Raw genomic sequence first — 13,424 nt, 5'->3', positions numbered from 1 at the left:
GGCAGGTCTTGATGAATTTAAATACCTCTGGGTATACATTACACAGGATGTGCAGAGGGCCTGGGACAGAAACATTCAACCATAGCTGGATAGCCTGCCCAGGGACCTGGGGTTCTAGTAAGCACTCTCTCTGTCATTCTTGGGGTGCTCCTCAATCTTTAAGACAGTAATATTAGCCACGCTAATTATACCATCTACAGAATGATTCCATATATTATTCCCTACTACCTCTTCACTCGAATATATGCCGTCTTGCAAGGTTTTCCAGGGAACTACCACCCTTCCACAGAAATGCTTTGTTAAAATGCTTCAAATACATGTTTGAGGGACATATATCGGCTGTAGTGGCTTCATATCTTAGAGCATCCCATTTAAATAGTATAAATGGATGGAGGTTTGATACCCGGGGCGACCCAGCCTTTGCCCCTGACAAATGGGCGATGTGGAGGCCGGGGTAATCCACCTACTTTATGGGGGGGAAGAGACCCCTTCTTCTCTCCCTCTGGCCATGAGTGAAATTTCAGGTTTGGAATGAAGCTATTAGGTCTCTGGATGCGTCGTATAACAAGGACAACCCCCTGTAGTCGGGGGATTGGCTGGGGCAGATGTCTGGGGTTACAGGGACTCCAGTGGTGGCATGCAATCTCAAAGTGGGGGAGGTCATGTCGAGTTACATTGAAATCATTTACACAGCTCAATAGTGAATATAACCTCCACTGTAGTCAATTCCTTAGACTTGGGTAGCTCCTGTGTGCTCTTCCCGACTTTGCATGAGGGAGGCCAAAGTTTTAATGAAGGAACTGAGGTCATAAGATCACCACGGTCTATGGCTCTTTAGCAACTTGTTCACCTGACTCTTTTGGCCAGTTGCGGGATGTAGGAAGCTGGTTATATATATGGTATACCAAAATGAGGTATACCGTGCAAAGAGTCCAGGTATTCCCATATGAGTGGAAAGGGACCTACTCTAGCAATCCCAAGGTGCTCTTCTAGGGTGTAGTGTGATTGAGCACCCCTAGGCTGATCAGAGAGGAGTGTTAGACAGCTGCAAAATATACACACAGTCAATAGTCCTTAGGAAAACCAAATACTAATGAGGGCTCTGACAACTGTAGGAGCAGTGACAGTCCTTAGGGGTATAGCTTCAGGGTACCTGGTGGCATGATCCACTACCACCGGTATAAACCTGTTCCCCAATGCTATTGTAGGGTCTGGGGGGCAACAATGTCAACCCCTACACTTCAAAGAGAATCCCAACCTCTGGAAATAGAATTAAGGGGGCCTTTGGGTGGCCATCTGCTTTGCCACTGGCTTGGCAGGTGGCACAGGAGTTCCTACTCCAAATTTTGGCCTGGTCAATATGCCCAACTAGGGGGATGTAATGAGCCAAAGTGAGTAAGAACTCTCTCTACATGTGAAGCACTACCACTTTCCTAGTGGCACCAGGAATGGGGTCTATGGCCTCAGTGTAAATGAGTCCCCCCACCCAATTGGTTCTGTAAGAGGCATTGACATCTCCCTTTCCTGATCAGCAGCTTGCTGTCTCCGGATTTCAAGAGTGGGACAGGTCCTCTGACCCTGGCACAGATCTTTCCTAGAGGGCCTCCCTGGGCCTAGGAGCTCTGACATGTAAGGCCCAAGTTCCTGGGGCTCAGTCCCCTCTGAGGCGGACAGGTCTTCTCCCTGAGGAGAGCGGACCTGAGCTTGTGTTTGTTGTGAAGCTGGTTTCCCAGACTCCTTGCCTTTTCTCTTGGAAGGTTGGGCCACTACTCCACGCTCCAACTTCTCTTTTTCGCCCCAGGGTTTGCATTGTGCTCTGGTTTTGGCCCACACTAATCCGGTTATAACCAGCATAGCTGCATGGGTCTTTGTTTCGACCTCAGTCCATGCGGACTCCAGATCATTTCCTAGCAGGCAGGTTGCAGGAATTGCAGAGGATACCACCACCTTCTTTTGGCCATTAACCCCTCCCCATTCTTAGAATACCATGGCCATGGGATGGACCTTAGCTTGGTTGTCTGCACTGATGACTGTGAATGCTTCACCAGCCAGATACTATTCCGGGTATATCATTTTTTCAGCCTTAATAGTGACACTTGCACCTGTATCCCTCAGTGCTTCAACTCTGATCCCATTTATATGAGGCTGTTGTCTGTGTTTTTCCTTGTTAATGGAACAGGACCACCAGGGCAGCAACATCCACTTATCACCCAGCAGAGACTAAATTGCTTCTGGGAGCTCTCGGATATGGTCAGGGCTCACCTGGGATACCATCAGGAGACTTCCCACTGCAGGTGTTGCAGGTGCACTAATGGGATTATTTTTGTTGAGACCGCTGGGGTCTCCAGTTCGGTGCCCTTTGACCTTACAATTAAAGCTCCAAGCCTTTTTATGATCCAAGTTCTTGCCCTGGTACACACCCTTGAATTGTATATTGGCTCGGGGCCCACTCTTCTGAACAGGTTTCTGGGGGCCTTGAGAAGACTTTGTTTTTACCTTTAGACTGGCCACCATCTTTCCCTTGGGGGGGCTTAGTAACTCTATTTTGTTTGTCACCCCCACCATGAGTTGTCTTGGTTACCCTTGTCTTGACCAAGAGGTCAGCTTTCTTCCCCAACTCTTGAGTAGAAAGTGGACCTAGGTCTACCAGATATTGATGTAATTTTTCAGAACACAGTTACTCAGCAGATGCTCTTTCATAATAAGATTATAAAACCAATCATGATCTTGCACCTGGTTACCTTTCAACCAACCACCTAGTGTGTTAATTGAGAAATCTACAAAATCTATTGAGGTCCAACTCTGGGTTTTTCGAGTCTCCCTGAACCTGATCCTGTATTCCTCAGCGGTGAGTCCAAAGCCCTCAATCAAGGTATCCTTCATGAGGTCATACTACCCAGCATCTGCCTTATTCAGTGTCAGGAACCTATCCCTACATATTCCTGAGAACAGTTCCTAGAGAAGAGAGCCAGGAACTTCCCTAATACTGAATTTGGGGCAACACTGGCATATCCTTCAGGGCATGGTGCAATAGGTAAGACATGGCTGTCTGTAATAAAAGATGTAACAGTGTACTGCAGGTTTTGCTTTTGACATTAAGCCTCTTGTTGATTTAAAGTGTGGGTTCAATATGATTTTTGGGTTTCATTGTGTCTTGCTAGTAGCATGGATAGTGAAGCAGAGCACCACGTTTTTGAGTATGAGGAGCTTACAGAGAAAAGTATGACAATTTAGAAAATAAATAGCCTCTGTATATCCCAGACTGATTCTCAGCCATGGGCAGTCATTTGTTGTCAATTAACTCTTGGCGCAACCTTGCAGAAAGAAAAGTAGATATGTGTCCAGGCAATGTAAACCATTTGTAGTGTGCTGAGGGAGTGAAATATGCAGTAATTAGTCTTGGGGTTAATGAAATTGCCTATATATGGTGACCGGAGGGGGCTAGGGCACTGATCTTTGACACAGTTGCTGCTGAGAGGTTGGCTCAATATTGGGCCAAAGCACAACTTCCCCACTGGTCAGGGTTGTGTGCTACGCAAGAGGTGGCCGGTGTCCTGGGGTATTGGCTATCTCGGCACCCACGCGGTCCACGGTGCTCAGACTTGCTGTGCACACTCACTGGCCTCTGGGATGCTCAGGAAACCCACCTCAAGGTTGCTGGGAGTTGACGAAGTCCGTAGGAGCAGCGAAGTTCCAACCGGGTCACTTGCAGTGTTTCAGGTGCCTGCCAAGCAGGGGGGTAACTCCTTTACCCCAAGGGAGATTTCTTTAGTCAGCTGGGCAGCAGCTCGTCGAAGGTCAAGTCTGTAAAGTCCAAGATTAAACTGAGGCTCTGGGGACACAGTATTCACCTTTATCCAGGAGATTAGGGGAGGGTCCAGATCAGAGCCCACCAATGAGAGTTGAGGCGGGAAAGGGTGGTTACACCCTCTCCCCTTTGTGTGTTTCCCACCTGGGCGAGGGGCAGGATGCCCCTGAACAGGTTCCAGGCGATGTATGCAGAATGTAGGCACTGTAGCAGCCTACGTGCAACTCTGAAAGGCATCCTATGGTGCACCCACCCAGTTCCAATCCACATAGCCTGTCTGGGGAGGTGCTGGCACCTCCCTGCAACAGGATCCCTATTGACCAGCTGCCGAGGCTGGGGTTTTCCCCAGCAACAGGCAGCCAGAGTCATGTGGGTGGCTGGTAGCATCCATTTTGTACTACGTGTGAAATTTTAAATTGGTGTCTAAATTCTGCCGCTTTGCCCATAGCGCCCCTCTAGCAGGGGGGAATCATGCCCTCATGCCCATGGCTGGATTAGGGGTATGATTCCTACATGTTTGACACCAAACACGATATGGTTCTGTGTAGCCATTCTCAAGTTATCACGCTATCGCGATATACTTATAATGCAGTTAAGAGTATATGGTATGGCTACACTACAACCATGGACGACTGTCAAGGTTTGAGTTTTGCTGATGATATCGCCGCAGAAATCCTACGAACACCATCTCTTTTGGGGCCAGATAACAGCTCTGCTTCTGGAGCCCAATCAGACGACTTAATGACTCTTACCGCCCTTAAGCGGGAATGGCTTAAAATCACATTACACGGGGCCATGATGACAGAATATTTGAGGGCTAATATCGCCCCCAATGGGCTAATTGTAAAAAAAAGTCCCCGCCTTTTTCTTGAAGACATGATCTTCAAAAAGGAATGGTCCCTGGTGTCTTGGAAATGCACCAGGGACTGGTTAATACTCATTATTAACACAGCCAAGAGACTAGCGGATGCACTCTTGATTAGAATTCAGAGTGCTGAGGGGGCTGTTAAAGTCTCCCTCACTACCGCAATTTTTAAAACTAAATTGTCTGAAATCAACAATGAAATAGCGGAGAACAAGGAATTCCTAATGAAACAGAAAATAACGAGGTTTCAAAAAGATATAAGGAAGTTCGATAAGGAGAAGGTGTACCCCTACCTAAAGGCGGATTACACATCAACACTTAACAGCTATTCCTCAGATGAGGAGTCTAATGGCTCCAGACGCAATTCTAATACAAGTAGCGACTCCAGTGGGAGTAGTTTCTCTAATAGTCGGAAGAGACAAGGACAACAGAACTATCCCTTCTACCCAATGGCTCCCTTCCAGGGACAATATCAACCGACCCCACCATTCTGGCATTTTCCAAACTTCCAATCTGGTCCCCCTCCACCCCCCTTCTTTCAGCAAGGCCTGCCTTTTTTAGGCAGAGGCTGGGGCAGAGGAAGAGGGCGGAGAAGAGGAGACGACAAGAGAGTACACTGGCAGGACCAACCCTCAACATCCATGGAGACCAGGAGCCAAACCAAGAACAAGAGACGCTAATTGTTAACCTCTCTCCTCGCACCCTTGGCGATGCAGAGAGACGAGTACTCCAAAAAGGTTTAGGCTTTGTACCCACACCAAAGGTTGATTCCTTTAGAGAAATGTGTGAAATCCAGGCCTTTTTTCGTAAAGTACGTCTCAAGGCATATTTTCATGACGAACCAGGGGCTCAGTGTGAAGACTCTGGCCTCCATAAACCATCTACTTTTAATCCACATAGCGGGATGGTCCCCAATGAGGTGTTAACTTTCGAACAGGCAGTTCTTAAGGATTGGAAACAGATCAGACCCACCTCTGTCTTCCATAATATCTCCAATGAGGAAGAAGCAGCACTACGGTCACTAAACAATGACCCCCTCATCACCATTAAACAAGCAGACAAGGGGGGCGCTACGGTAATCATGTCAACCAGTGATTATCGCACTGAATGTGAACGCCAACTCAGTGATAGGAAATACTACACTCCTATCCAAGAGGACCCCACCAATCGGCTCAAGACACTGATCACGACTATGGTCTTCCATGCAGAAACCCAGGGCTGGATCACGGAAAAAGAGGCTACTTTTTTAGTCACTGATGAACCAAGAATCCCTTACTTCTACTGCCTGCCCAAAATACATAAGGGAACCAATCCGGTTCCTGGGAGACCGATCGTCTCCGGAATTGGATCCCTGCTGGAACCTCTTTCCCAATTCGTTGATCACTTCCTCAAACCACTGGTCCAGGATACTCCCTCATTTCTGAGAGACACTACTGATGTACTCAGGCTTCTAGAGGGTACTCAACACCAGGGAGAAGTTGACTTTCTCATCACCCTGGATGTTGAGGCCCTTTATACAAACATTCCACAAAGGGCAACTCTTGATGTCATAGAGGATGTGCTGAGCGGGCTAGATTGGGTATCACCCACCCCCCTGCCCTTTTATCATTGAGTGTTCATCTCTAGCTCTCACTGAAATTTTTTTCGAGTTTGAGGGCCAATTATTCCATCAGATACAGGGCACCTCGATGGGGAGCACCTTTGCCCAGAGTGTGGCCTTTCTCTATATGGCAGCCTTTGAGGAACGAGCCATTCTCAATGAATCGAACCCTTATAGAGCCAATATCCTACTATGGAAGAGATTCATTGACGACATCCTGATCATCTGGAAGGGTGACCAGGCCCATTGTGACGAATTTTGCAAATGGATTAACACCTTGAATCCATACCTAAGATTCACAAGCACTATTTCCGACCAACAACTTCCCTTTCTGGACCTCCTGATCCGATTAGATGATCACAAAATGAATACCACACTCCATCGGAAGTCCACTGATAGAAATAGTCTATTACGTTTCGATAGCTATCACCCCCTGGCCCTAAAACAAAATCTACCCTTTGGCCAATTCCTCCGAATCAGGAGGAACTGTAGCTTTGTTACCGACTTTAAAAAGGAATCTAGGGTCCTTACGAACAATCTCCTCCAGAGGGGTTATCAGAGTCGAGATATCAGGAGATCTTACAAGCGTGCCCGCAATAACAACAGGGAAGGGTTACTTGAACCAAGAGAGAAAAAGACTGATGACTGCCTCATGTGTGTGACCACCTACACTCCTAATTCATTCCAACTCAAGAAAATTATCAAAAGACATTGGGGCATCCTTCACACCGGGGAACTCTCTATGTCGAACCCCCGGTTTGCGTTCAAACGCACCACTAATCTAAAGGAGAGACTGGTACACACGAGACCCAAACAATCTAAGAACACCACACAGTCCACTTTATAGGACCTTCCCCCTGTCACGGGTCACTACGCCTGTGGTTCCTGTGTGGTCTGCCCACTAACCAAAGTAACTAAGAACATTGAATTTTCCAACGGGGTCACGTGGGAATGCAGAACACACACCAATTGCAATACCTCTAATTGCATTTATTTAATAACTTGTCCATGCAATCTCCCCTACATAGGGATGACGACGAGACCAGTAAAAACCAGGATCATCGAGCATCGGAGTAACTTCCGGTGTAAGAAAGTGAATACGAAGATGTCTACACATTTCTTTGAGAAAAAACATTCTCCCGATTCTCTACAGTGGACAGTTCTTCAATCCTTCAAAAATATCAAAAAAGCAAAATTATTCACACTGGAACAAAGGTGGGTAATGAGACTATCGTCCCACCATGAAGGCCTGAACGAAGACATCCCCTGGAGTAGTCTTGTAATTATTTGATACTTTACAGTGATAGCGACCAGCTGGATAGTTTTTTCCTCTCCCCCCCTTGGTCTTTACTTTATGGGTGAGATTAAGAGCCGTCTATCACTAGAAACACTTTTTGTTGTAATTACGTCCAGGATGGGCCTGTCTGCCCCGACTTATTACAGTCTCTACTCCACAGGATTATACCACCTTCCGCACCATATGGTTAATATACGGCTGATTCAGGATGTTGTTGCCCAGATATACTCTTAGCCTCCATACTGAATAATTATACCACTCAACACACCATGCGATTGATATACATACACTCCATAACTCGATCGTTTGGGCTCCACACCTCAGCGTCACATCAACAGCTAACACAGACTGACGCGGGACGCCCGTGATTACAATAACGTTGCCTTGACAACAAGCGGGTTTACACTATCGTAAGAACTCCTTACTGTTTACCAATCACACCTCTGCGTCAGATCAATAGCTGATACAGAGTGACGCGGGACGCTCGCGATTACAATAACGTTGCCATGACAACAAGCGGTTTTACACAATCGTAAGAACCACTCCTTACTGTTTACGAATCACGTGTACCCCCCACGTCACTTCCAGGTAATGACGCGGCACGCTCCACTACACATGAGCGTCACCAGGCGAACTCCCAAGCTCATGTGACCGGAAGGATACTCTGCTTACTAGTCTTTACCCTTCCGATCAATTAGTTGGTTCTCGTCCCCCATTGGCTCCCCACCGCAATGAATTCGACCCGCCAGGTTCTGACAGTGTCCCCCGAGCCGGCGCGGACACAGGGTAGGTGGGAAGGCGTCCCGCATTGCGGACTTGAGTAAGTAATCCTTGAAGTCGTGACACCTTTACTTCCGCGTTCTACTAGATGCGGATTTTGTCCTGGTATTTTTCTGGGATACGCTCTTTTTTAACAACAGATCCCTGCGGCTACTTTGTCTTCCTCCTCCATCTTGTGCCCCCCCCCCTCCTTTTTTGTGCTTACAGGACACTGTACTATTCGGTGTCTCCTTCCAACGCCACCTCGTTGAAATTCGCAGCCTTGCTCTGCAGGGTGAGTTGATTATTCCAATTAACCGTTTGATCCCTTAGTTTTGTTATGATTATTCCCCGTAGTAGGCAAATTGTAGTTTCTACAAGAGCACTCATCACACTATGGGCACGATTAAGTCATTATTAAAGTTGTTCTAACATATCGCTACCACACAGTTGGCCACCACTGTAATATGAATACTGCATGACACCCACTGGTTGCAGTTTTTTTAAAGGCGATTTCTGCGATACCTAGGTTATCAAGTTGATTGTTTGATATGTATGTTTGTCCCCCTGTATTTCCTTTGCAGGCGTTTTATCTCCCCTCCATAAGTAACCACTTATTTGGGTGATGTACCAGTGGTAAGTGCCCCACTAGTCGCTACCACTACCAATAAGTGTGTGAAGTACTTGGTCCTGAAGAATTGCGGTTACATTTAACCAATTGCAAGAAACATGTTGACCACACATCACTATAGCGTAAAACAGACATCACAACTGTAGTATTACGCACGTTATTGTTTTTAATTAAGAGTGGGACCCCCTCTATTAAATAAACTTTGTTACTTAGGATTCCCACTACTTACTTTTAACACACTTTTTTCACCACACACTTTTTTCACCTTAGGGCCCTCACCTGCACTCACCTACCGGCAACTAAAAGGAATAAAGATCTCCACTAAAAGGCGCCACTAAGGTCGCCGATCGGGGATTGCAGCGCCGCCCCGATTCGGAGCAGACCGAATGATGAAACTTGACATCTGGGCCACGTGCTGACGATATATGACAGCCAGTCTGCCGGATGTGTGAGGGTCTTTTTCCTAAAAGGAGGATTCTCCTCCTGACTGTGTGGACTCATACATCTCTCTACTAGCTCTCTTTGAGGAACTGCATACCTTTGTATTCATACACTACAAACAACCCAGCAATGATTTTACGAAGGTTGCAGAGGAGCCCTACTCAGGTAGGGGTCCCCCCTCACACATACCTCAGCACCCTGCCTTGTAGGATTACCAAGGCCTGCTATAGGGGTGACCTATGAGAGTATATGTGTTGTAATAGGGTGGGATACAGGGTACCTGTATCCCTGTAAGGGGTGCCAGCACCACCTTACTCAGACTACAGTAGTGGTCTGGTGGTGTCAGTTTGTATGGCTGTCCCAGGGTGGCACAATAAGTGCTGCAGCCCTGGTAGGCCTGCTGAGGGACCCATGCCCTGGGTACCTAGGGTACCATCTACAAGGGGCTGCTAGGGTATCCTCAGTATCCAATTGGTTTGTACCTAGGGTACTCACATAGTTTAAGAGAGGAAGCAGATAGGCTGGGGTCCTGGGTAGCAGGGCCACAGCCTGGCTAGAGTCATAAAACAGTCAAAACATCAGCAAAAAGTTGGGTGCAACTATGCAGTCGATGCCACTCTCCTACAGAGCACCACGTTTTTGAGTATGAGGAGCTTACAGAGAAAAGTATGACAATTTAGAAAATAAATAGCCTCTGTATACCCCAGACTGATTCTCAGCCATGGGCAGTCATTTGTTGTCAATTAACTCTTGGCGCAACCTTGCAGAAAGAAAAGTAGATATGTGTCCAGGCAATGTAAACCATTTGTAGTGTGCTGAGGGAGTGAAATATGCAGTAATTAGTCTTGGGGTTAATGAAAATGCCTATATATTGGTTTCATGTTTTTTGAGTGTCGAGAGTAAAGCAAATGCACAGCTAGCCTCCAGCTAGTGGGTTGAATATGCGCGAGTTTTCAACATGTGGTTTTAATTACGTCTAGCTAGTAAGCTTGACAGTGAACTATAGTGTTGTATTTTTGGTTACAGAGAGCTAACAAAACAATGAGGAAAAAATAAGCTATCGTAAACCCCGCCGTGGATGGGAGTACTTACCTAAGGAGGAGGAGTCCCAACGACGCCCTCAGGATACTGAGAGTGGACGAAGACCTGCAAAGGAAGAAGAGAGGAAGATGTAGAACTAGAAGAAAGACTGACAAACAGGGAAAGAAGGAAAAGTTAGAAGACAGAAAGAACAATACAGAGGAAAGACATGGAGGGGGAAACCAACAAAGGACTATAAAAGGTTCTCTCGTGCTGACAATCTTTGACCCCATGACATGGGAAGCGGAGGACCGCCAACGAGGAGTCGACTCACGGAGGAGGATACCCTGCTGCATAGGGAACACGATGAGGAGCTCCAGCACAGATGACAGCCAGGAGGAATCGAAGCTCAGGAGCTCTGTTTGAGGGAGGAGCAGCACGAAGCAAAGAGGTAGACCTCGAAATACAGACAAATGGCAGCGATGGAAGGCTGCACTCCACCTGGAAACACTGTGGCCCCACCATGGTTCTGATGAGGACCGTGGCTGACCAGGTACATGACAGAGGTAGTTCGGGGAGGGAACTGGTAGGGAAGAGTACAGGCGTAGAGGCTGGTGCGGAGTCCAAGGAGGACAACCGGGGTCAAAACCATGACAATCGTGCATATGACCCTAAAATCTCCTGGGTTTCTTTTCTTTTAGGAGCAAGTCTTGATAGCCTAACTAAGGGCCTTGTTCTTGTGATGGAGGGTTGAGGAGAAGAAAGTACGAAGGACTAAGAAACATAGCAAAAGAAAGCATAAAAACAGACAGAAGAAACAAACAGAAAGAAATTAAAGCAGAACACGGCTGGAAAACATATAGTTGGGAACAACAGCAGTAGACAATAAATTGAGAAGAATGAGATATCCAATCATTTAGATTTTTTTTTAATTTTACCTGTGTTAAAAAGACACGTACCTTGTCCTTTAATCTGAGGACACTGGAGGTGGCGCTCCAGCCGCCCTCTGGAGCTAAGAAGGAGTCTGCTGGGCCTAAGCCTAAGGAAAGTAGAAGAAAGGATCCTATGAGATCTTTAAAGACTTACTAAAGAATTTGAGCATATAGGATAAATGGAGAGCAATAAAACATTGAATTACTCAGAAAGCCTTGTAATTGGTCAGTGTTACAGAACTAAAACAAACAAAACAAACAAAACAAACGGAGACAGAGAAATTAATATGCAGTTCCTCAGCTCCACCCTTTTCAACATGTACATGACACTACTCGCCAACATCATCACTGTCTTTTCCTACAGCGATCACACACAACTCATCTTTTCCCTGATGGACAAAACAACCACCGCCAAAACCAACTTCACAAACTGCATGACCATGGTAGCAGGCTGGATGCGAACCGACTGCCTGCAGCTCAACTCTGACAAGACAGAAGTACTGGTCTGTGACAACAAGACCTCCTCAACGGACTCCACCCAAAGATCACGCAAGTAATCTAGGGATCAACCTAGATGACAAACTAAGCACGGCGGCTCAAGTCAATGCAGTGTGCAGCTAATGTTTCCACATCCTACGCAGGTTGCGAAAAAAATCTTCAAATGGTTGCCTTGGAACACTAGACGGATCATCACGCAAGCACTCATCCCCCGTGGGCTGGACTACGGCAACACTCTACACCTGAATTCCTAAACAACTCCTACAAAGACTCTAGACCCATGTTCCCAGTAGGGTGCACTTGCCATTACGCACCATGCAGAGTCGCTCCAGTAGCGCGCATGCCAGTCGCCAGAGCACGCCAGTCGCCAGAGCACACATTACACAGAGAGAAAAAGTTGCCTATTTCTTAATTTGAGCGGCGTGAAAGATCCCGCTCTCTTTTGATGCCGAGGACCATGAATTCCAGGAACACCTTGGTGACCTCCTTCAATGGCCTGTGGAAGGTTGCAGGTGCAGTTCAGGCCCGAATGGATGTGGCCTAACAGCTAGAGCAGTCGACCTCGAAGCTGGGGAACCGGGTTGTATTCTCGGCAGGGACGCTCAACATCCTGCGATTCTGGGAAAATCACTTAATCTCCGTGCCTTGCAAAATGAACGTGTCCGTCTGTAACACAACTGGTGCTCATGTAAAGCGCTCTGATACCTTTGGGTCTAGTTCATGCTATATAGAACTCAAAAGAAAGAAAAACTAGCGTCTCTGTAAACTATGAAGGACCATGATGAGCCTGAACGGCAGTGTGGGAAGGGTCTGCACTGAGGACCTCTGCTGCCTGGGGGTAAGCCAGGAAAGCTGATCACTTCGGGTGATCGTAGGCTAGTGGTGTCTTCCAAGGAAGTAGCGACTTCTTGTCTGATAAAGCCCGTTGCGTGAAAATGTTAATATTGTCACAGTAAACTGCACTCAAGCTATGGGTGCTGCAAATAAGGGCTGTACTTTCATGGTGAGGCAATCAGACATGTCATTTCAGAACACTCGTGTTCTCATTGACAAAATCAATATGACTAAATATTTCAGAATGCATTCAAGTAAGTCTCTTTCAACGATTTCTGAGCATTTTTCTCTAAAATAAGGATAGTTTCATTAAAAAAATTGCTAAAGTATTTTTGAATCCCATTGCTTGTTTCCCCTCTTGGTGGGCAAGTAACATGCTCACATTGTGCCTCTAGCGCGCCACCTGCTCCTAGGAAACGTCATCCACAAGTCTTGCCTACCCGTGCCACTGTCACTCTGTGTGTTCTTCCCAAGCAGACTCGCCATAAACATTGCTCACTCACCCTGTGTCAACCAGAGACGTACCTTGTTCTCTTGGTCAGCTTGGCTCTCATGCATGTGTTGGCATATGTGCTTACAATGTATGAACTACATCTCACCCTGTGCCTCATTTCCTTTGTTAGCCAATAAAATGCCAGTGCCTTATGCAATTTAGTTTGAATCTGGTGCTGCATAAGAAAATGTATACATATTAAGCTCTGTCAGGACTTTCACATTGATGCACCTTTGCTTATTGATG

At 46.7% G+C, this 13,424-nt stretch overlaps 1 protein-coding gene across 1 annotated transcript in view; it reads right to left on the bottom strand.

Annotated features, from left to right (window-relative positions):
- The window catches only part of LOC146799930 (uncharacterized), a 62,453-nt gene that overhangs the window by 22,194 nt on the left and 26,835 nt on the right, over nucleotides 1-13,424 (bottom strand). The window contains exons 2-3 of the mRNA XM_085620867.1: nucleotides 11,381-11,460; nucleotides 10,494-10,547 (exon numbers count right to left, since the gene is read on the bottom strand). The gene's annotated coding sequence lies outside the window, so the exon portion shown is untranslated. The remainder of the gene's footprint in view (nucleotides 1-10,493; nucleotides 10,548-11,380; nucleotides 11,461-13,424) is intronic.

The sequence above is a fragment of the Triturus cristatus genome, chromosome 8 (assembly GCF_964204655.1).
Source record: "Triturus cristatus chromosome 8, aTriCri1.1, whole genome shotgun sequence".
Classification (NCBI taxonomy): Eukaryota; Metazoa; Chordata; class Amphibia; order Caudata; family Salamandridae; genus Triturus; species Triturus cristatus.
This window is presented reverse-complemented; position numbering and strand designations above follow the sequence as displayed.